Source organism: Rhinichthys klamathensis, unplaced genomic scaffold, assembly GCF_029890125.1.
Source record: "Rhinichthys klamathensis goyatoka isolate OS25496 unplaced genomic scaffold, OSU_Roscu_1.1 h1tg000035l_1, whole genome shotgun sequence".
Taxonomy (NCBI): domain Eukaryota; kingdom Metazoa; phylum Chordata; class Actinopteri; order Cypriniformes; family Leuciscidae; genus Rhinichthys; species Rhinichthys klamathensis.
The window spans coordinates 2,070,834-2,093,000 of record NW_026606583.1 but is presented as its reverse complement, the minus strand read 5'-3'; the positions used below and the strand labels follow the sequence as shown (position 1 = coordinate 2,093,000).

At 38.5% G+C, this 22,167-nt stretch overlaps 1 protein-coding gene and 1 long non-coding RNA gene across 2 annotated transcripts in view; one reads left to right on the top strand and one right to left on the bottom strand.

The window, feature by feature from the left end:
• crym (crystallin, mu) overlaps nt 1-22,167 on the bottom strand; it is a 200,890-nt gene that overhangs the window by 111,136 nt on the left and 67,587 nt on the right. The window lies entirely within an intron of this gene.
• Nucleotides 13,816-18,722, top strand: LOC130080497 (uncharacterized). Its single transcript, XR_008806678.1, has 2 exons — nt 13,816-14,290; nt 18,566-18,722. It is a non-coding gene; the product is annotated as an uncharacterized LOC130080497 (long non-coding RNA).

Below are 22,167 nucleotides of genomic sequence, written 5' to 3'. Positions count from 1 at the left end.
TTGAGACGATGTGTTCTTGCTGGTATTGCGCAATAACGTGCCGTTATTTCGAATGCCGAAATGAATGCTGGGATATTTCTGCCGTCAAGTTCACACAAGTAACCAACCGTTGCATCCTCGGTAAAATGGGCGTGTCAAGAACACTTCCGGGATTTTTAACCGTTCTTGTCTAAATGCAAACTTGGGTATAGAGAGCCCCTCCGCTTCCGGCTCATGGGACCTTAGTTCGGAAAAAATATGTATGGTAGTCAATGGCGAGAGACAACTTATATTTTTATTCCGTCTGAACTTGTAGTCTTTGTAATTACGTATCTTCACAGTCTTATACCTCGACAGTTTTACATCAAACTGCGACTTTCTTGACTTTAAAATGTATCTTTTAAATTGACAAACATCATATGTGTAATTCAGGGCACAATTCAAACGAGATAAAAATATTTGTTGTCTCTCGCCATTGACTACCATACAATATTTTTCCGAAATAAGGTCCCATGGTGGTCGACCGGAAGGGGAGGGACTTAGGCTCTCTATAGGGACAGTACTTGGGCAGCGACTGATGACGTTTCACAAGTCCACAAGAACACAAGTACAGACAAGAACGCATATTGAGAAACGGCCATTGCCTAGCTGTGTTGTAGCAGCAATCAGACAAGAGTACCCCTCCCCCACTGGAATTTACACGGGATTCAAAGAGGCAGAGGAAATCTTCTGAGTCTAATATTGTGATCTAGATTCTAGTAATACTTCGTATTGTCATTACTGGGCATAAACAAAGTAATTGAACTGTTCTATTATGAAAAAGTATGAATATGTATATTGCACTATTGAAGTTGTCTAAATACATTGTAAGAATGTCAATTGTACAGTTTTATAATAAATTGCAAACACCTGACTGTTATCAGTGGTATTGTCATTACTAGGAATAAACATAGAACAGTTATATAATGAATAAGTAATAATATGTATTATAGTAAAAGTAAAATTGAATAAGTAAATTGTAAGAATTAATTTTTTACAGTATTGTAATATATTGCAAACATATGTCTATTAAGAGCGGTTTTATAAATTAACAGTACACATTCAATTGTTTTTGTGTCTTTACTTCAACAACAACAAAATGGTTTTTAAAGTATCACAATATAGACAATCAAGATGAAGTTTGTACAGTGCAGTGTGTGGTTTTATACATAATCATGACACAACATAGTCTGAAGTGTAGAAAGAACAAATAGTTCAGTGATGTTAACCTAGGCCTAGAACATGCTCATATAACGCAACCTGGCTTGAGCAAGCAGGTCACTCTTATCCGGCCGTGGAAATGGGGCTATGTTGTGAAGCAGTCGCCGCCTCCTCTGTCGATGACGGGGTAAGGACTCGGATAATAATATGGTGCCGTCTTCTCTCCTCCTCCAGACACGCTCCATCAGGTCATCGCGGAATGCCTGATTTGTGTGTTCATACATGGGCTTTGCCACCCATTGGTGAGACTGCCGCGAGAAAACAACTTTGTGCTTCGGTTGTCCTGACAAAAATCACATTGACATACAATAACTGACTTTTGTAGTATGCGGTGAATGTAGCCTTTTGTTAGTACATAAGAAATTTTGGCATACTGCAAGTAACTACTAGCCTATAAAACACATTTGTCATAGTCCTGAACATTACCATGGTCCTCAACTATTTTTTAGTCATCAACTAATAACATTCCCACTAGATACATAGTCTTATATCATACCTTGGAGCCACTATAGAGTGGCTCTGATGATATTGATACTAGGCCTCACAATAATGTAAATTTTCCCTTTTTTAAGCACAAAACTGCATGAGATAAAAACACTTCAATGCGTCTAAATTCTTACCAGTATGTTTGAAGAGTGCCATTTGTCTCAAATCTCTAAGGAGATTGCTGTCCATCACCACACCCTTCAGTGCAAGAAAACATGACGAATCTGACTTCAGCCACCTCTTCCGCCTCTGTTGATCTTCTGTCAAGGTTGGGTGACCACAGGTGTACTGAACACCATCTTCTTACCATCTATGTACACCACGTATGTGGTGGAGAAGTGATGTCCATATTCTTACACATTCCTACACAAAACAAGTAATGACAGTTGGTGAAATTTAAAAGCCAATATAAGCTGTGCGCTCAGATTATATTTGCTCTCAAATGTTTCATTACAATGTTATAATACTTATGGGAATGCTGTGTCTAATAGATAATTAGTGACTGTTGGATACAACTGTTTTTAATTACCTCTCTGTCACCTTTGCTTGAGTAACATGACCAGTAGAGATGGTTGATAATGGCCTTGATCCAAGGACGGAGGTCTTTGTTATCCGTCTTGTTTGATATGGACACAAGTTTTTTCTTCACACCTATACAAAACATCATTCAAGGAAGTACAGTAAATTGAAGTTAGCTACAGAAAGTGAACAGAGAACATGCAATTATATTGAGTTTGGAACTGCATCAATTTCTTGTCCACGTAAACCACTTACTCTTACTGACATGCCAGGGGTCAAGTTCATGCCGTATGCCACTGTAGTTGTCCCTCATAAGTTTTCTGATGGATGGTGATCTGTCAGTGGTTATCACTCCAATAACCACTCCCCTCTCAAGCAGGTAATCCAGACCCCTCTGGAAACCCATCACCTCCATGGCCACAGAGCTGCTTGCTTCGGTCACCTAGAGAATAACATTGAACAAACCATGGCCAAATTGTGTTTAAAACAATGCATGTGAGACACCAAAGTTTGTGTTTCATAACATAGTAATACACACTAATTTACCTGAACAAATTCAAAGTGTACAATCTCTTTTTTGACATTCTCCATAAAAGAGTATGTGCTATATTTGGCACTAAAACCTGATATGTGAAAAAGATACTTAGAAAGACATTAGATGGTTGCCATTACTTGTTATGTAGTATAACTGAACAACTCATATGGTTATAATTTCCATATAAAGCATAATGTTCACCTGGGCTGTCACACCTTGCATCACCACAGAGCTCTACTTTTTGTCCAGAGTTTGACAGCTCTATGAGGCGCTCTATTATTTGCTCATGATGTGCTTGATATGCTTCTTGAATAACTGGTATCAAGTAGGTAGATTGAAGTGCATAAAACTGGGTTTTCTTTGGAATTGATGTGTTTAGAAGTTCAGCCCAGTCCATGATAGTGGAGTGGGTGGTGCCGGTAAAATAGGTGGCTGCACTGATTATGAGATTGTTTGATGGCATTCCTCTGATGTCAGGACATGAAGACCATATTCCGGAGTGGTCATTTATGCAACTCCAATGTATTCTAATTTGGCTAGACTGAGTACATATTTTTTTGTCTTCGATGGCAGAGCCACATGTTCTGCAGAGAGCAAATAGTTCTAATAGTCTTGCTTCGTTTACAAGCCATTTTCTTTCAGACCACACTTTTCCATTTACACTGGAAGGGGCAGAATCAGAAACGCACTCGTTGATAGATGTGCTGGTTTCGCTTGATATTGAATAACTGGTGTCAGACGGATCCTGTAAAGCCATTTCCCCAAGGCTTGTACTCATCTCCAACACATCTGAATTTTCTGTGCATGTCTATTGATAATTTTACATTGATGGTGAGGTTAAACATAAAAACAGAAGTTCATTTTAATGTTATAAATATTATCAAGACAAAGCTGGAAGATTTTAAAAAGGTAAAGACAGATACTGGACTCACTTGCGACACATCCACACTGTCTGTATGGGGAGCAGTCAAAGATGGAGTACACCCAGTAGCACCCTGCTCCTACAGTTCACAAAACATATTAAATGTCAAAGGAGAAAATCAACAACTCTAAGGCGGACTATGACTTTTTCAGACATATATACAACATAAAGCATTATTATATGTATCTGACAACTGTGCTAAGACATCAAAGAAAATTAATTGCACTTACTTGTGACACATCTTCAATGGCTGTACAGGAGACAGTCAAATAGGGACTAGATGCAGTAGCACTTAGGTCCTACAATTGACAAAAAAGGAGGACACTACAATGATGTCTGAGATGTCCGTTTATAGAATCAACATGATTATGACAATTACATGGATTATTTCAAAAATGCTAACTATAATATAAAGTCCACAAAAATAAAATGTATTCAACTCAGTTGAGACAGAAGTCCAATGGCTGTTTTGGGGGCATTGAAAGATGTGCTAAATGCAGTAACAGGATGATTATTTTTTTCACAACATAAAATAATTTTAATAACATCAAATTAATAAAATAGGTAAATGTTTGTAAAAGCAAATTCTCATTTTAAAAAGTAAAAAGAAAAAAATTAAACAACTTACTGTTTGTTGCCATAAAGGAGTTCGTACAAGATATAGGTTATGCCAGATAATGAAGGCTTTGTACGTGGTTGTTGAATTGTTGTCTGTGGACTTGACAGAACTATTTCAAAACTAGAGTGCCGATCACATTTGCTTGACGTCTTCTTTGGAGTTGACTGTGGCACTGCAGCAAATTCTTTCTCTATGTCACTGGATATTTTCAACTAAATAAGTAAGAAGGAAAAATAACATATTTGTCAGACTCAATGGCCAAATCAAAAACATTGAGGATGCATTTCTCTATCATATAGATACAACAGAGGTGTTTTGCTTTTCACCAACACCGCGGAACATTTATTCACAGAAAATGAAAAAAAGCTGAGAGTAATATTTCAGCCGTATAAAGTAAAAATCATAAAGCCTTAACTTACCTCCAATTTGTCTGCCGTTGGTTTTTTAGCTTTTGGAATAGCATTTGTCTTCAGATACCGGTGCTTGACGCTATTTTCGCTGAAGTCGTCCTCATCAAAATGTTCGCAGCAAACACGATAATCTCTTTCACTTATTGTTTGCAAGGGAGTTTGCACATCAAGCTGAAGTGCAACCAACCACAACTTTAGAATTTCCAGGTTGCGGAGGGGAAGACGGTGAAAGCTCAACGACAAATATCTCTTCATTCGATTACCGCAATTTGGAAAGGCACAAACTCGAACCATTTTCTCATACTCTTCCTAATCTAACTACAAAATCCATCCATTAGAGCTGATATTCTCAGAACACCTCACAGCACCGTCATCTGTTGACAGCTGACAGTCTGAGTCTCCACTGTTGCTTAGTTACCAATGATCGCGCGCGCGAACTCGACAATCGACTACTGTGGACTTCGAACGACAACAGGACATACAGGTATGTGAGCGGTCTTAATTAACATCAATTTTATTAATATCTTTCACATCTACTGCAGTCAGATTGACCGTGGTCACTCACCACTCACATGGCTGTGCACTTGTAATGACAAAGCAAGGATGTTAAAGCAGGCTAAACGCAGGTTTAGAACTTGCCCCATTGAAGTCAACAGGGTGCGGATTTTAAAAAGAGGATAACACGGTGTAGGAAACACCGATTTTTGTCGTTTTTGTCTGTATTGACAGCACTCCAAATCGGGGCCGGATATAGGCATGGGCAAGGAGGGGCAATGCCCCCCCAAATGTCGTGACTGCCCCCCCAAACGTGATGGCATGCAAATATCCCAAATTTAAAAAATATTTCAAGAAAAATGGTCAGAGTGAGCGCTCTCTGCGCTCTCTATCCCTCATTCAAAGTAGCTACTGATTGGTAGATGCATGGGCGTGGCCAGTCGCTTCACCGGCTTGTGGTGAACCTGCTGAGCTTCTTCTTCACGTCTCAGTCAGTCACTGCAGAGCGGAGCACGCAGACACTGTCGTCAGCTGAGCTCAGCCCCTGTTTTGAGTTTCCTTCGCCGTCAGTCACTGAAATTATTTGGTTACTCTTTCTGTAAGCGTGTTCTCATTCCCTCCATATCTCTCTATCGCTTTCTCTTGTAATTTGCACCGAGTGACGAGTCGAGTATGCGCCGATTTCTGGTTGCTAAAGCTAGCACTGGCAGCAGCAACGAGGCTGCTAGGGCATTAGCTGCAGCAGAGACCGAATCCCTCGTCGTTCCCAGCCCATCCGTGGCTGTTGCGGATGAATACAACATAGGCTTAAACACTGAAGCTCCGTCACAACCCATAGCTCTGGTTTTCCCCAAACGTAATTTTGGCAAGAGCTCCCGCTCATTCTGCCCAGGTTGGTATCAGGTTGGTATCGTGGGAGACCATGGCTCGAATTAGGTTTGCCAACCGTTCCGTATAATACGGAATCGTTCCGTATTTGACACATAAACGGCTTGTTCCGTATTGAACTGATACGGAACGCACTTTGTTCCGTATTTTTGAGAATCAATTCAGTGTAACTGTAAATCCATGACAGACGCATACCTTCTAATATACACTCACCGGCCACTTTATTAGGTACACCTGTCCAACTGCTCGTTAACACTTAATTTCTAAGCAGCCAATCACATGGCGGCAACTCAGTGCATTTAGGCATGTAGACATGGTCAAGACAATCTCCTGCAGTTCAAACCGAGCATCAGTATGGGGAAGAAAGGTGATTTGAGTGACTTTGAACGTGGCATGATTGTTGGTGCCAGAAGGGCTGGTCTGAGTATTTCAGAAACTGCTAATCTACTGGGATTTTCACGCACAACCATCTCTAGGGTTTACAGAGAATGGTCCGAAAAAGAAAAAACATCCAGTGAGCAGCAGTTCTGTGGGCGGAAATGCCTTGTTGATGCCAGAGGTCAGAGGAGAATGGCCAGACTGGTTCGAGCTGATAGAAGGGCAACAGTGACTCAAATAACCACCCGTTACAACCAAGGTGGGCAGAAGAGCATCTCTGAACGCACAGTACGTCGAACTTTGAGGCAGATGGGCTACAACAGCAGAAGACCCCACCGGGTACCACTCATCTCCACTACAAATAGGAAAAAGAGGCTACAATTTGCAAGAGCTCACCAAAATTGGACAGTTGAAGACTGGAAAAATGTTGCCTGGTCTGATGAGTCTCGATTTCTGTTGAGACATTCAGATGGTAGAGTCAGAATTTGGCGTAAACAGAATGAGAACATGGATCCATCATGCCTTGTTACCACTGAGCAGGCTGGTGGTGGTGGTGTAATGGTGTGGGGGATGTTTTCTTGGCACACTTTAGGCCCCTTAGTGCCAATTGGGCATCGTTTAAATGCCACGGCCTACCTGAGCATTGTTTCTGACCATGTCCATCCCTTTATGGCCACCATGTACCCATCCTCTGATGGCTACTTCCAGCAGGATAATGCACCATGGCACAAAGCTCGAATCATTTCAAATTGGTTTTCTTGAACATGACAATGAGTTCACTGTACTAAAATGGCCTCCACAGTCACCAGATCTCAATCCAATAGAGCATCTTTGGGATGTGGTGGAACGGGAGATTCGCATCATGGATGTGCAGCCGACAAATCTGCGGCAACTGTGTGATGCCATCATGTCAATATGGACCAAACTCCCTGAGGAATGCTTCCAGCACCTTGTTGAATCTATGCCACGAAGAATTGAGGCAGTTCTGAAGGCAAAAGGGGGTCCAACCCGTTACTAGCATGGGGTACCTAATAAAGTGGCCGGTGAGTGTATATGTCAGACTCAGACAGACTATGAACGAAGACCCGCTGCTATAATGGCAAATTTGGGGACTTACTTGGCGCCCCCTTTGACGGGCTCTTACGTGTAATGACGTAGAGTTGGCTCATTGGTCGCACGTCAGAGGCGCCCGCGCCATTGGATGTGCAGTTGCGCAGCGCAGCCTATGAGCGAGCCAGACGCTCTGCAGCATAGATATACACACGGCTGTGCAGCTGCAAATGCGTTTTACAGGCTTCAGTAAATCGAGTAAAATGAGACATTTGTAGGCTATGATAAGAAAAACTACTAAATTAAAAATATAATTTTTTGCACTGGAAAGAACATTCTAGAAGTATGATTCTATTGAATAAGTTTGCACAAGGCTACAGAAAACTGATGTGTTTATTTTTCTTCAAATGCAGCCGATGAGTTTTGAATGGTATATGTTGTATTTGTTTAGGTTAAAAATAAAACGTATTATAAACTAAACAAATACATGGTTCATTTTTGGCAAAATGATCATGATAGCCTTTATATATCTGAGCCTACTTTGCTATTCAAATTTTTGTGCAACTTATAAAAAATATAAAAAAATATATAATGCAACTTTGCCTAATAAGTTGCATTATAATATGCTATAAAATGTATGAATTTCAGGGGTTATTTTTCAAAATTTTCTTCCGTGGGGGCATGCCACTTTTAAAAATTTTCATTTCTGGCCATATCGATATATAGGCTATCACAATATAAATCAAATCACTATATTTGTCAAATTTAAATGTTCCGTTAAATGACTTGCCCCCCCTGATATTCTACCTGCACCCCCTAGTGGGGCTGGCTGAATCAGGTGTTGTGCCTAATTCCGACCCCCCGGCTGGAGACTACCCCCCTTCGCGTGCACGCGGACAGTACCGCCGTGTTTCCGGTAGATGGCAGTTAAAACACGAAACGTTCGGTCACATGCTTCACTGATCCCTACTCCAAACGTTCAAATTGAAGAAAATCTATGGATTTTCCTGTATAAACTCAGAAACGTAATGAATTGCTTTTCAACCTTAATCGTAAAGGAGACTGGCATGTCCGTTGCAAATCTCTTTTGATAACGCGTCGATGGCGTCTTTGTTCCAGTTTTTCTTCTTTTCTTTTCTTTTCTTTTCTTTTCTTTTCTTTTCTGCTTAGCTGCAAACCCAGCGGGCATATGTATTGGCTCATATTGTCACTTACACCGACATGTTTATGATATTCCAATAAATTTATATAAAAAAAATATATATATATTGCATAAATCAGAATCAGAATGAGCTGCATTGCCAATTTTGCTTTTGCACATTGTCTTGGTACTGAAGCTTCCAGTGCACTAACAGATACAACAAGAAACATAGTAATACAATGATAAGAATAAAATATAAAAGTATAAAGACACGATAGGTTTAGTCATAATGAACATTTACAGATTATGAACATATTTACAGTATTATGAATAATATTAATAGATATCAACTGTGTTAAGAAAGATTGCACTAAACAGTGGGAGACTGGGAGTATTACACTTACAGGCATATGCCTTGGTAGGGATTTAACTGTTCAAAAGGAAAATGGCATGAAGAAACTGTTCCTGTGCGGCTGTGCCTATAGTGTTCTGAAAACACTAATGTTGCGTTAGATTTAGGGGGTATTATTTGTCCAGGCCCGTTTTTACCCCCCTGCCTGGATTATACCCCCCTATTTCTTCTCTCTAAATACACAAATGGTCCCTAAAATGGGTCTGATACACCTACACCAGCAATACTGTGTGTAAAATGCTACATTTCACTCTTTTAGCATAGGCAGATTTAGTTATTAGGGGGGTATTATTTGGTCAGGTCCGTTTTTACCCCCCTGCCTGGATTATACCCCCCTATTTCTTCTCTCTAAATACACAAATGGTCCCTAAAATGGGTCTGATACACCTACACCAGCAATACTGTGTGTAAAATGCTACATTTCACTATATTAGCATAGGCAGATTTAGTTATTAGGGGGGGTATTATTTGGGCAGGTCCGTTTTTACCCCCCTGCCTGGATTATACCCCCCTATTTCTTCTCTCTAAATACACAAATGGTCCCTAAAATGGGTCTGATACACCTACACCAGCAATACTGTGTGTAAAATGCTACATTTCACTCTTTTAGCATAGGCAGATTTAGTTATTAGGGGGGTATTATTTGGTCAGGTCCGTTTTTACCCCCCTGCCTGGATTATACCCCCCTATTTCTTCTCTCTAAATACACAAATGGTCCCAAAAATGAGTCTGATACACCTACACCAGCAATACTGTGTGTAAAATGCTACATTTCACTCTTTTAGCATAGGCAGATTTAGTTATTAGGGGGGTATTATTTGGTCAGGTCCGTTTTTACCCCCCTGCCTGGATTATACCCCCCTATTTCTTCTCTCTAAATACACAAATGGTCCCTAAAATGGGTCTGATACACCTACACCAGCAATACTGTGTGTAAAATGCTACATTTCACTATATTAGCATCGGCAGATTTAGTTATTAGGGGGGGTATTATTTGGGCAGGTCCGTTTTTACCCCCCTGCCTGGATTATACCCCCCTATTTCTTCTCTCTAAATACACAAATGGTCCCTAAAATGAGTCTGATACACCTACACCAGCAATACTGTGTGTAAAATGCTACATTTCACTCTATTAGCATAGGCAGATTTAGTTATTAGGGGGGGTATTATTTGGGCAGGTCCGTTTTTACCCCCCTGCCTGGATTATACCCCCCTATTTCTTCTCTCTAAATACACAAATGGTCCCTAAAATGAGTCTGATACACCTACACCAGCAATACTGTGTGTAAAATGCTACATTTCACTATATTAGCATAGGCAGATTTAGTTATTAGGGGGGGTATTATTTGGGCAGGTCCGTTTTACCCCCCTGCCTGGATTATACCCCCCTATTTCTTCTCTCTAAATACACAAATGGTCCCTAAAATGAGTCTGATACACCTACACCAGCAATACTGTGTGTAAAATGCTACATTTCATTCTAGCATGCAGGGCAGATTTAGTTTTTAGGGGGGAAAAATTTGGACAGGCCCATTGTTATCCACCTACCTGGATTATACTACCCCACCCCCACCATTCTTATGTTTTTTTTTTTTTTTTTTTTTTTTTTATAAATTAAGAGTGTTGTAATTTATTTGGTCAAATAGCAATAATAGTGTGCAATGTGTTTTTGTGCAGTGTGTCATCCCCTCAAGTATAAGTAGGCCACATACACTGTAATCAGAGTTAATAAACAAATCTCTTTAACTAGGACTTTTTTTTTTGTTTTCAGTTGGTTTTGTTGTATTTTGGACATTATTAATTGTGATTTTGTTATTCTGTAAAAATTATTTTGTTGAATATGAATTGAATATGAATGTCTAGAAAGTTTATTCATCGATTGTCAGTGTAATAAAATAAAACTAATATGGCTACAATTCAACTTTAAATAACAATGCATACAAATGAGAACACAAATAAAGGTGTGCGTTTTTTACTATGTTACTTCGTTCTTGCTGTCCTTGTTGTACAATTTGAAAGCGTCATGTTTTGTCCATCACCTGATCATGTGAACGATCGACCAATCAGGACTCGGCCCTGGGTGCGATGATGCTGTGAGTGTGTGCCGAAGAGGAGGTGAAACGGTAGGAGTGTTACACGTGTAATTAGGATCATATCTTAATTGACAGATTATATGACACTGTTCATTTTCTTAAAAACTGCACAAATTTAATTTCAAGGAGTTAGTAGGCCTATGCGTAAACGTAAATATACAGGATCTAAAAGCAGCTGTGCAGAAGAACTTTTCTTTCCATCGATATCGTCCTTTTGAAAGGTAAATATGTTTCCATTGTCACATTATAGGCAGATTTAAGGCCATTGCACGCACACATTTTCGCACGTTAAAAAATAAATACGACCTCACGTTGTCAATCACGCTTGCACATATGGAAGAATTAAATGGACTTTAATATTTGTAACCCACAGAAGACAATCTACAAATGTGTACAATGATGCGCAAATATTTCTCTATCTGCAAATGTGTATTTTTACATTTGTGATGTGTAAAATCATATCCACAAAAATAAAGGGTGATGTGTACAACACAAAACATTTTTTACGCATTTGCAGATCAGTTCCTGTGAATTTGTGGGTCACGTTACATTTGTAAGTTTTTTTTACACATTTGTGGAATTTTGTCCAGTGTGTACTGCGCAGATCTGTAAATAAACATATACACAAATATCTCACGATTTGCAAATACACACAATTCAATCTGTACAAATATCTTTTTATTTCACATACAAATTGTGATTTACGCATTTGTGGATCCATTTCTACACACAAAACTGTTTTTACACATTTGCAAATTGCTTCCTGGCAATTTGCAGGTCACGTGACATTTGCAACTCCCTTTTACACATTTGTGGATTTTTGTCCACTTTGTCCCGCTGCGATCTGCAAAAAAGAGATTTGTAAGCCGTGTGTGTGAGAGCAGTTAATTAGCCACACCAGCAGGTGGCGGTAGCGACATTCTCTCCCATGAACTCCGAGGATATCGACTGTCTATGGCTATGCCACTGCACTCCCCCAGCGTTATCCTCATCTAACTCGTTAATACACAAATGCCACATCTTTTTAATCGTAGTAACGTAGACAAGCAGCTACAACCTATTTTTCCGCGAAACGAGCTTTCCTTCGAAGTGGATAAAATACATTGATCTAAATGCGCAGGCGGCCGAGAGACCGATCCGAACTAAGGGACCGTCTTCAAAGTGCAAACCCCGAAAAGCGCTGCTACGAAAACAGTCAATAACTTCAACTGTCACACACTACAGTGCCTGCTTACAAATTAGAGAAAATCACTTTATTATAAGAGACGTTTGAAGTACGTTATAACGAGTCATTAACGTATTTTAACTTATATGTTTCATATACTAGTACATACCTGTCAACATTTGGTTTTCAAAATCCGGGAGATTTCTCCTGCGGGGGGGGGGGGGGGGGGGGGGGGTGGGGGTGGGGGGGATGTACAACTTGTAACGACTGGAAATAAGGTGTGTCCCCTTTAAGAGCTGTGCGCTCCCTGTTGAACTGTCGGCAGTATTGTATTGCATGTGCCTGTATGTGCTTGTATGGGCCTCGAACACCTCTTTTACTGTCTATGCGAACACCCCATGTATGCGGGTAATTTTTGTTTTATGCTAATTTTTATCTTATTTTGTCTATTAAGTAACGATGTGGACGGTAGAACGTGTGACAGACAGTTAGGCTACGAGTTCGATTTGGGAATAAAGTGCGAGTTGTGAGATGCCAATCGCCTCCGTGTGTCTGTCTGGCCTCTGCATGCAATAACTTCAGTTGTGAGCTATCCCTAATCTTCCTGAAGCAACGCGTTACAAACTGTACTTCAGTTTCATTACGGGGACACCACCTTCACCTGCCATATCGGCTCGCTTTCGGGTTAAACTTTCCGCGACTGCGCAACTGTGTTATAGGTTGCCAGGTTGAGGTGACAAACGGGTTGAAATTGTAAATGGTCTGTGGATTGTGTGAATATAATGCATTTAATACAATCTGGCAACTGGTCAACATTAGACAAACATATTGGTCCGATTATTCATAAAGGAGTTTGGGCCATGCAAATTACGGGAGTTTCCCGGGAGAAATAACAAACCGGGAGGGGTCCGGGAGATAGGGCTAAAAAACGGGAGAAACCCGGGAAAAAACGGGAGTGTTGACAGGTATGTACTAGTATATAACCGAAGCTGTAGATTGTAAATTTAAACATTTCTCGTTCTTAGTGTTTTTTAGTTAGCTTAAATAGTAGCATAGCATTTATCCGATGATTCGTGCTAGCTGAGATTTACCGCAGCTTATACTGCCTTTTGTCATTGTTTTTGTCTTAATAATCAGTGCGATATGTTGTTAATATGAATTGTTTGTCTAACCTTGATTACAGGACAGTGTAATAAAAATGACGGAATCACAAATTGTAATGTAATCATTATCAAACTTAATTCATATCATATTTTTATTTTTTATCCTGATTAATGAAAGAAATAGCATTTTCAGGTATGTTTTGCAACGTTAAGTTCTTTGTTATTAAACAATAAGGCATAATACTTTTTTTTATTATTACATGCATAATTCATATGATTTGTCATAATTATTTCTTAAAACAGTACATCAAACAATACAATAGCATGCAATGCAATGAAATTGGTGATCCAACACTTACAGGCTATTATAATAAAATCTGATTAAATTACACAATACAATACTAAATGATTTCAACTGAATTACGAGATGTAATGCATTATATTTTTATTAACACAGAACTACAAGCAAAATGAACATTTACATGGACATTTATAGAGCTTTTTAAAATACACAACAATACAGAACAGCTTTAAACAGAGATACTGTAGGAAACTTTCATTTCCCAAATACTTTTGTGATAGTCCTTCTGGCTATACAGTGTGAAGATCTGAAGGAAAATATCTTCATAGCTGTGTGAACAATGTGGAATTAACTGTAAGGTTAAATATTTTGAGAGAAAGGTTTATTTTTTTAGGTCCATCCTGGATTAACCAACTAGACTCAAATAGATGCAGTGTCTTTTGCTGTATGTAAAGTCAAATCTGTAATTTGAAGTGATTCATATTGTATGTGCAGTCATTTTTTGCTATCTTGAGGCCTAGATGATGCAGTCAGGTCATGAGACGTGGAGGCTGAGGAACTCTGAAAAACACACAAACATGCTGTAACACATGCATTTTGTACACACAAAGTCTGTTGTGCTGTGTAACATCACTCACTGTTTTAGCTTAGATGGGCAAACTGGAAGGCACAGCGCAGCGGGCGTAGTTAGCTCGCTGAACCTTGTCGTAATTTCCCCTTGGCAGGATGGGGTCATGACTTGTTGGAAGAGGAGGCTGGACTGGCTGAGGAACTCTGAAAAACACACAAACATGCTGTAACACATGCATTTGTACACGCAAAGTCTGTTGTGCTGTAACCTCACTCACTGTATTAGCTTAGATGGGCAAACTGCAAGGCACAGCGCAGCGGGCAATTACAAGGCCATTTTAATGTCACACTCCACAAGATAAGACATCTCAGCCCAAAAGTGACTGAAACCTTCCATTCGTCTCAGTATTATAAGGCTGATCTGAGTTATGATGCTTATATAAGATGAGTTATGATGTATCTGAGTCAAAACACCATACCGGGTTTTGTATATCGCTTTAACAGTCAAAAGCATGCGAAAATTATGTCAATTTCGTTTATGGTGACTGGCGTGTGTATCCTCGGTTATGTCTTAGCATACATCGCACGTGACCGTATAATGTTATTGGTTACAGGATCTGTGCACGAGCTCTTACAGTGACAGCAGCCATGGTCTTTCATTCATTTGGTTGTCAAAACAACAAAACATAGCTTTCATTTGAAAGAATCGGGAATAATATCCTATGTATTTAATTTAGTTCTCAGGACAAAAACACTACCCAGTGTTATTTTACATTTGATTACTTTATTCAGTCTCTGTACTATTTGTGTCCTCAGAGTGAGCCCATACATATGTGTGTCGGTTTTGGTGAAAATATCTCAATTCACTTCGGAGTTATAGACATTTTTGTGAAAAAACACGTCAAAAATGACTGACACGTGACTTTGATTGAATTTTATGACCCCTTACTATCAATATTTGGGCATTTGGGCATTTGTTTAATATATAGACCTATGTTTCCAAACTTCTGACGGTGGTTTCGTCTCGATTGGACTAGCGGTTTCGAAGATATCGGCAACTGTTTTTTAAGTGCTAAATCACAACGCTACACAAACTAAGTCGAAACCTAGCATGTTTGGTATCTGTGGACTCGGCAAGGATTCAGGACCTCAACGAGATGACTCCCGTGAAAATAAGTCAACCGCAGCCAGAGTTATAACTCATTAGGTGGCGCTGTTTCGAAACTTCTCAGGCTCCTTCAGGGCATCGTACTGATGACCCATACCGAGTTTCGTAACAATTCGTTCATGCGTTCCAAAAATACAGCATTTTAGCACGTATTTCAAAATGGCCGACAGTCAAAATGGCCGATCTGGGAAAATTGGATATCAGCCGACTCGGCATGACGCCCTGAATCTAACGAGACCACATTCATGATTTTTGGACAAACTGTTCAGAAGTTATGAGCAAAAATAGCAATTTTTCATATCTCAAGACCAGTAGGTGGCGCTGCGCCGAAACGCAGCATGTAGCCTCAGGTTATGCTTGTGATGACATAGGAGTTAGAAACACCAAAATTGGTGTATTTGATGTTGGGTCTGTCCTCTATCAGAATGTCAAACCAAAACAACTTTCCCGGACACGGTTCTATGGGCTGCCATAGACACCTGGTTGGAATAATAATAATAATAATAATAATAAGAAGAACCGGAACAGATACAATAGGTGCCGCCGCACCTTCGGTGCTTGGCCCCTAATAAGAACCGGAACAGATAGAATAGGTGCCTCTGCACCTTCGATGCTTGGCCCCTAATAATAAAATATTAATCATATTTTAGTAAGTATTGTGAGTATAAAAAGCCTACATGGGCTACGTTCTTTCTTTTAGATATAAACCCGCGGCGTCTATGATTATGTTTACACCATGGCATACGCATGTCACATGTGGCCTAGACACGTTCGCTTCGTTTCATTCACTGTCAGTGGTTCGCGCTTGGTAATGATGGCTGACAGACATCACGATGTTTAGACCATAGATATCATATAGAGATATGATGTCTATGGTTTAGACGGCATCGGCTAAAAATCGTGATGCCCCCCCCCGTCCCGTCCCGTCCCGTTTCCATGGTGACACGTCATGCTTGGCACGTGATTCACCACAGCCAAAATAGCGCTGTATGACAGATTTAGCGCTTTTATTTCTAAATATGAACAAACTTGATTACCAAGTCATGAACTATCTTCTATTCCGATTCTCAAATATGTATAAGTGAGTTTGTTTTGTCGTTTAAAAAAAACTATAAATTATCTTGATCTGTAACGTGAGATGGCCGCCGTTTGGGCCGCAGTTCAGAGATTTCTGTCTGTTGGATTTATTACAGCGCGTGAATTCATCAGTTTCTCCCGAAATACATGAAAGTAAGTGGCCGGTGAACTGGGGGAAAAATAGAGTTGACTTTATAGTTATTTACACTGTGTCTCTCTGATATGAAAAAAAAAGCTGTTTTCTCATAGATATGACATTGCATGTTAATCTAATTAACTGTTACTTTGTGAATTCTAAAGTCATTTTAATTTATTTGTTTACCTCTGAAAATCCACTTTCATTGAACTCTAGTGGCTTTTTTTTCTTTTCTTGATTTTGGCACAAAAAAATCAAATAAATGCAGCTGGAATAAAAATGTTTTTGACATATCTATATAACCTGCATCAGAATGAGGTTTGCAAAGGTGCGCCCGAAGGCACGGTTTGAAGACACAGTCAGTGACGTCACGATATGCAAATGTGTTTAAATTCTTACCATGACCAAAATTTAACTTTTTTTTTTTTACATTGAATATTGAAAAAAAAAAATATAGGCCTACCTACCTACCTATAGGCCCTTTTTTTTTTTTTTTTTTTTTGCTGTTACTGCAAACCAAAATATTTTTAAGGATGGCCTGGGTCTTGTTGCTCTGACTCCAGCCTCAGTCGTCTTCTTGTAAAACTCCCCCAAGAACTTGAATCTGCATTTCCTGACATCCTCTCAAAGTTGCACTCATCCCAGATGCTTGTGCACCTTTTCCTACCACACTTTAACCATCAGTCAACTTCCCATGAATATGCTTCAATCCAGCACTCCGTGAACAGCCACCCCCATCAGCAATGACCTTCTTCAAGCAGTCAATTAGTCTTCCGTACTACTGTCTTGTCAGAAGCATTACACAGATTTGTGGTTGTGTACTGAATAAGTAAAGGCTCTTCTCACATTGACGTTTCAGGATTATACGTTGTTTATTATAACATTTTGAAATGAGTATTTTTTATTTCTATTGACCCAGGAACATCACATTTATCTGCAGGGACATCATTCCTTATTACTCATCTAATATTAGACAAACAGTAATCAATCACAGAATTTAAATAATCATAATGTTAATATAATATCTATAGTATAAGATGTAATCTTTTTAATTTGAGTAATAATGAAATATCTTGTGTTGACCCAGGGACATGATATTTTTATGTTGACTCAGATACATCATAACTCATCTTATATAAGCATCATAACTCAGATCAGCCTTATAATACTGAGACGAATGGAAGGTTTCAGTCACTTTTGGGCTGAGATGTCTTATCTTGTGGAGTGTGACATTAAAATGGCCTTGTAATTGCCCGCTGCGCTGTGCCTTGCAGTTTGCCCATCTAAGCTAATACAGTGAGTGAGGTTACAGCACAACAGACTTTGCGTGTACAAATGCATGTGTTACAGCATGTTTGTGTGTTTTTCAGAGTTCCTCAGCCAGTCCAGCCTCCTCTTCCAACAAGTCATGACCCCATCCTGCCAAGGGGAAATTACGACAAGGTTCAGCGAGCTAACTACGCCCGCTGCGCTGTGCCTTCCAGTTTGCCCATCTAAGCTAAAACAGTGAGTGATGTTACACAGCACAACAGACTTTGTGTGTACAAAATGCATGTGTTACAGCATGTTTGTGTGTTTTTCAGAGTTCCTCAGCCTCCACGTCTCATGACCTGACTGCATCATCTAGGCCTCAAGATAGCAAAAAATGACTGCACATACAATATGAATCACTTCAAATTACAGATTTGACTTTACATACAGCAAAAGACACTGCATCTATTTGAGTCTAGTTGGTTAATCCAGGATGGACCTAAAAAAATAAACCTTTCTCTCAAAATATTTAACCTTACAGTTAATTCCACATTGTTCACACAGCTATGAAGATATTTTCCTTCAGATCTTCACACTGTATAGCCAGAAGGACTATCACAAAAGTATTTGGGAAATGAAAGTTTCCTACAGTATCTCTGTTTAAAGCTGTTCTGTATTGTTGTGTATTTTAAAAAGCTCTATAAATGTCCATGTAAATGTTCATTTTGCTTGTAGTTCTGTGTTAATAAAAATATAATGCATTACATCTCGTAATTCAGTTGAAATCATTTAGTATTGTATTGTGTAATTTAATCAGATTTTATTATAATAGCCTGTAAGTGTTGGATCACCAATTTCATTGCATTGCATGCTATTGTATTGTTTGATGTACTGTTTTAAGAAATAATTATGACAAATCATATGAATTATGCATGTAATAATAAAAAAAAGTATTATGCCTTATTGTTTAATAACAAAGAACTTAACGTTGCAAAACATACCTGAAAATGCTATTTCTTTCATTAATCAGGATAAAAAATAAAAATATGATATGAATTAAGTTTGATAATGATTACATTACAATTTGTGATTCCGTCATTTTTATTACACTGTCCTGTAATCAAGGTTAGACAAACAATTCATATTAACAACATATCGCACTGATTATTAAGACAAAAACAATGACAAAAGGCAGTATAAGCTGCGGTAAATCTCAGCTAGCACGAATCATCGGATAAATGCTATGCTACTATTTAAGCTAACTAAAAAACACTAAGAACGAGAAATGTTTAAATTTACAATCTACAGCTTCGGTTATATACTAGTATATGAAACATATAAGTTAAAATACATTAATGACTCGTTATAACGTACTTCAAACGTCTCTTATAATAAAGTGATTTTCTCTAATTTGTAAGCAGGCACTGTAGTGTGTGACAGTTGAAGTTATTGACTGTTTTCGTAGCAGCGCTTTTCGGGGTTTGCACTTTGAAGACGGTCCCTTAGTTCGGATCGGTCTCTCGGCCGCCTGCGCATTTAGATCAATGTATTTTATCCACTTCGAAGGAAAGCTCGTTTCGCGGAAAAATAGGTTGTAGCTGCTTGTCTACGTTACTACGATTAAAAAGATGTGGCATTTGTGTATTAACGAGTTAGATGAGGATAACGCTGGGGGAGTGCAGTGGCATAGCCATAGACAGTCGATATCCTCGGAGTTCATGGGAGAGAATGTCGCTACCGCCACCTGCTGGTGTGGCTAATTAACTGCTCTCACACACACGGCTTACAAATCTCTTTTTTGCAGATCGCAGCGGGACAAAGTGGACAAAAATCCACAAATGTGTAAAAGGGAGTTGCAAATGTCACGTGACCTGCAAATTGCCAGGAAGCAATTTGCAAATGTGTAAAAACAGTTTTGTGTGTAGAAATGGATCCACAAATGCGTAAATCACAATTTGTATGTGAAATAAAAAGATATTTGTACAGATTGAATTGTGTGTATTTGCAAATCGTGAGATATTTGTGTATATGTTTATTTACAGATCTGCGCAGTACACACTGGACAAAATTCCACAAATGTGTAAAAAAAACTTACAAATGTAACGTGACCCACAAATTCACAGGAACTGATCTGCAAATGCGTAAAAAATGTTTTGTGTTGTACACATCACCCTTTATTTTTGTGGATATGATTTTACACATCACAAATGTAAAAATACACATTTGCAGATAGAGAAATATTTGCGCATCATTGTACACATTTGTAGATTGTCTTCTGTGGGTTACAAATATTAAAGTCCATTTAATTCTTCCATATGCACACCGCCTCCGAAACTTTCGTGCGTCATAAAAAAAACTGCGTTTTTCGCATCCGTTGCAAGCAGTTTGAATGGGGTTTGAATGGTGTTTTGACAATTCACAGCCTCCGAATCACGAATACGAAAAAACGCATACGAAAATTTCGAAATTGTGCAATGGCCTTTAGAGTAGGGCTGACGGGGGTTGATTGATGTGTGTTAAATCACTGTGGTGGAACAAACATTATAGCCAACTATGAGGATGTCATGAAAGCAACAAAAAAGAAAAAGAAAATAAATTACTTTATGAGAGATTTTTGTATGCTAGACAGTATAGTTTCTCCGTTTTCTTTTTGTAAATTATGCGTGTTAGCTATATGGTAACTTTATCATTGCATTGCAGATCTTACATCAAAATATAGAAGTGATATCATTATTTACTACTTTCAATGCAAAATATTGTAAAAAATATGTGTCTGGCTATCTATGTTTTAGTTTGAGTGTAGTTTCAGAAGTCAATATGTATGAATGAATGAATGAATGAATGAATGAATGAATAAATGAATGACTTATATTAATATATATTATTAACATTTAAAGGCCCTTACAGGATCAGTGCACATCAAGAGGGAAAGCATTTATGTTACACTTTTGTGAAGATGATTATAAAATACCATCAATTAAATCTGTGCCATTAAACCCCTCTCGACAACCAACCCTTACTTATTAATTTGTGCTTTTTGTTCTGTAGATTATGGATCCTGCAACATACAGTGCTATTGTGACCTACAAAATAGTTGGTGGGTATCCTCAGGGATTACCCAAGGATCAGAAGTCCAATTTCCGGAAAAAAACTGCCATTTATGACATTGAAGGTGACTACAACTATGTGATTAATCAAATAAAAAAATAAAATAAAACCCATTTGCAACATAAAATGTTAGGTAACACTTTAGATTACAGCCCGGAAAGTACTGTGTAATTAAGAGGAATTTACAGTGTAATTTTCTGTAATTATAGTGTACCTATAAAGTACTTGCATGTAAGTATAAGGGAACAATATGTAAAGTTTGGGGAATAAGGGGATAACAACCAGAATTAAACAAATATTTATACTGTAAGTATTATAGAACTAAGGGGTACTTATTCTACTATTATGATATCTTATTATGACAATCTTACATTTGGGAGCATTTTAGTGAGAACATATACTGCGTACCTTTTTGTAATAATTGTGTACCAATACATACTGTATCGGCTTTTTAAGAATTACAGGGTACATATCTATGCAAATACAATAGAAAAAAAAAAAAAAAATTAAAGCAAAAGTGCAGATGTTTAAGTTTGAGCTAACATGTTTCAAGGCAAGAAAAGCTAAGACTATTGCAATATTTTTAAATACTGGGAATGGAAATATATCTTGTTTCATGTGGTGACAGGGTAAGTGGTGCTTGTATAATAAATAAAGGTTTCCGAGTCAGTGATAAGATTGTGTGTATGCATTTTTATTGTACTTACCCTGTAACTACATGGAACAAGAGGGTAACAAGCACCACTACATGAAACAAGAGTATCTTTCCCCAATATTTAAGCAGAAGTTGCAATAGTTTTCGTTTTCAGTGCACTTTTGTTAAAAATATTACTTTATAAATGCATATATATGTACCCTGTTATTTTTAAAAAGGCTATACAGTATGTACTGGTTCACCATTTCGAAAAGGTACACAGTGTCTGTTCTTGCTAAATTGCTCCCTAATGTAAGATTGTGGTCCCACTTTATATTAAGTGGCCCTAATACCTGTGAACTTACATGGTTACTAGATATGTACTTAGTATGTAACTACAGTGTAAATACCATAGACTGTAAAAAAAATATGGACGTAGTGTCCGTGACGTCACCCGTAGGTTTCTG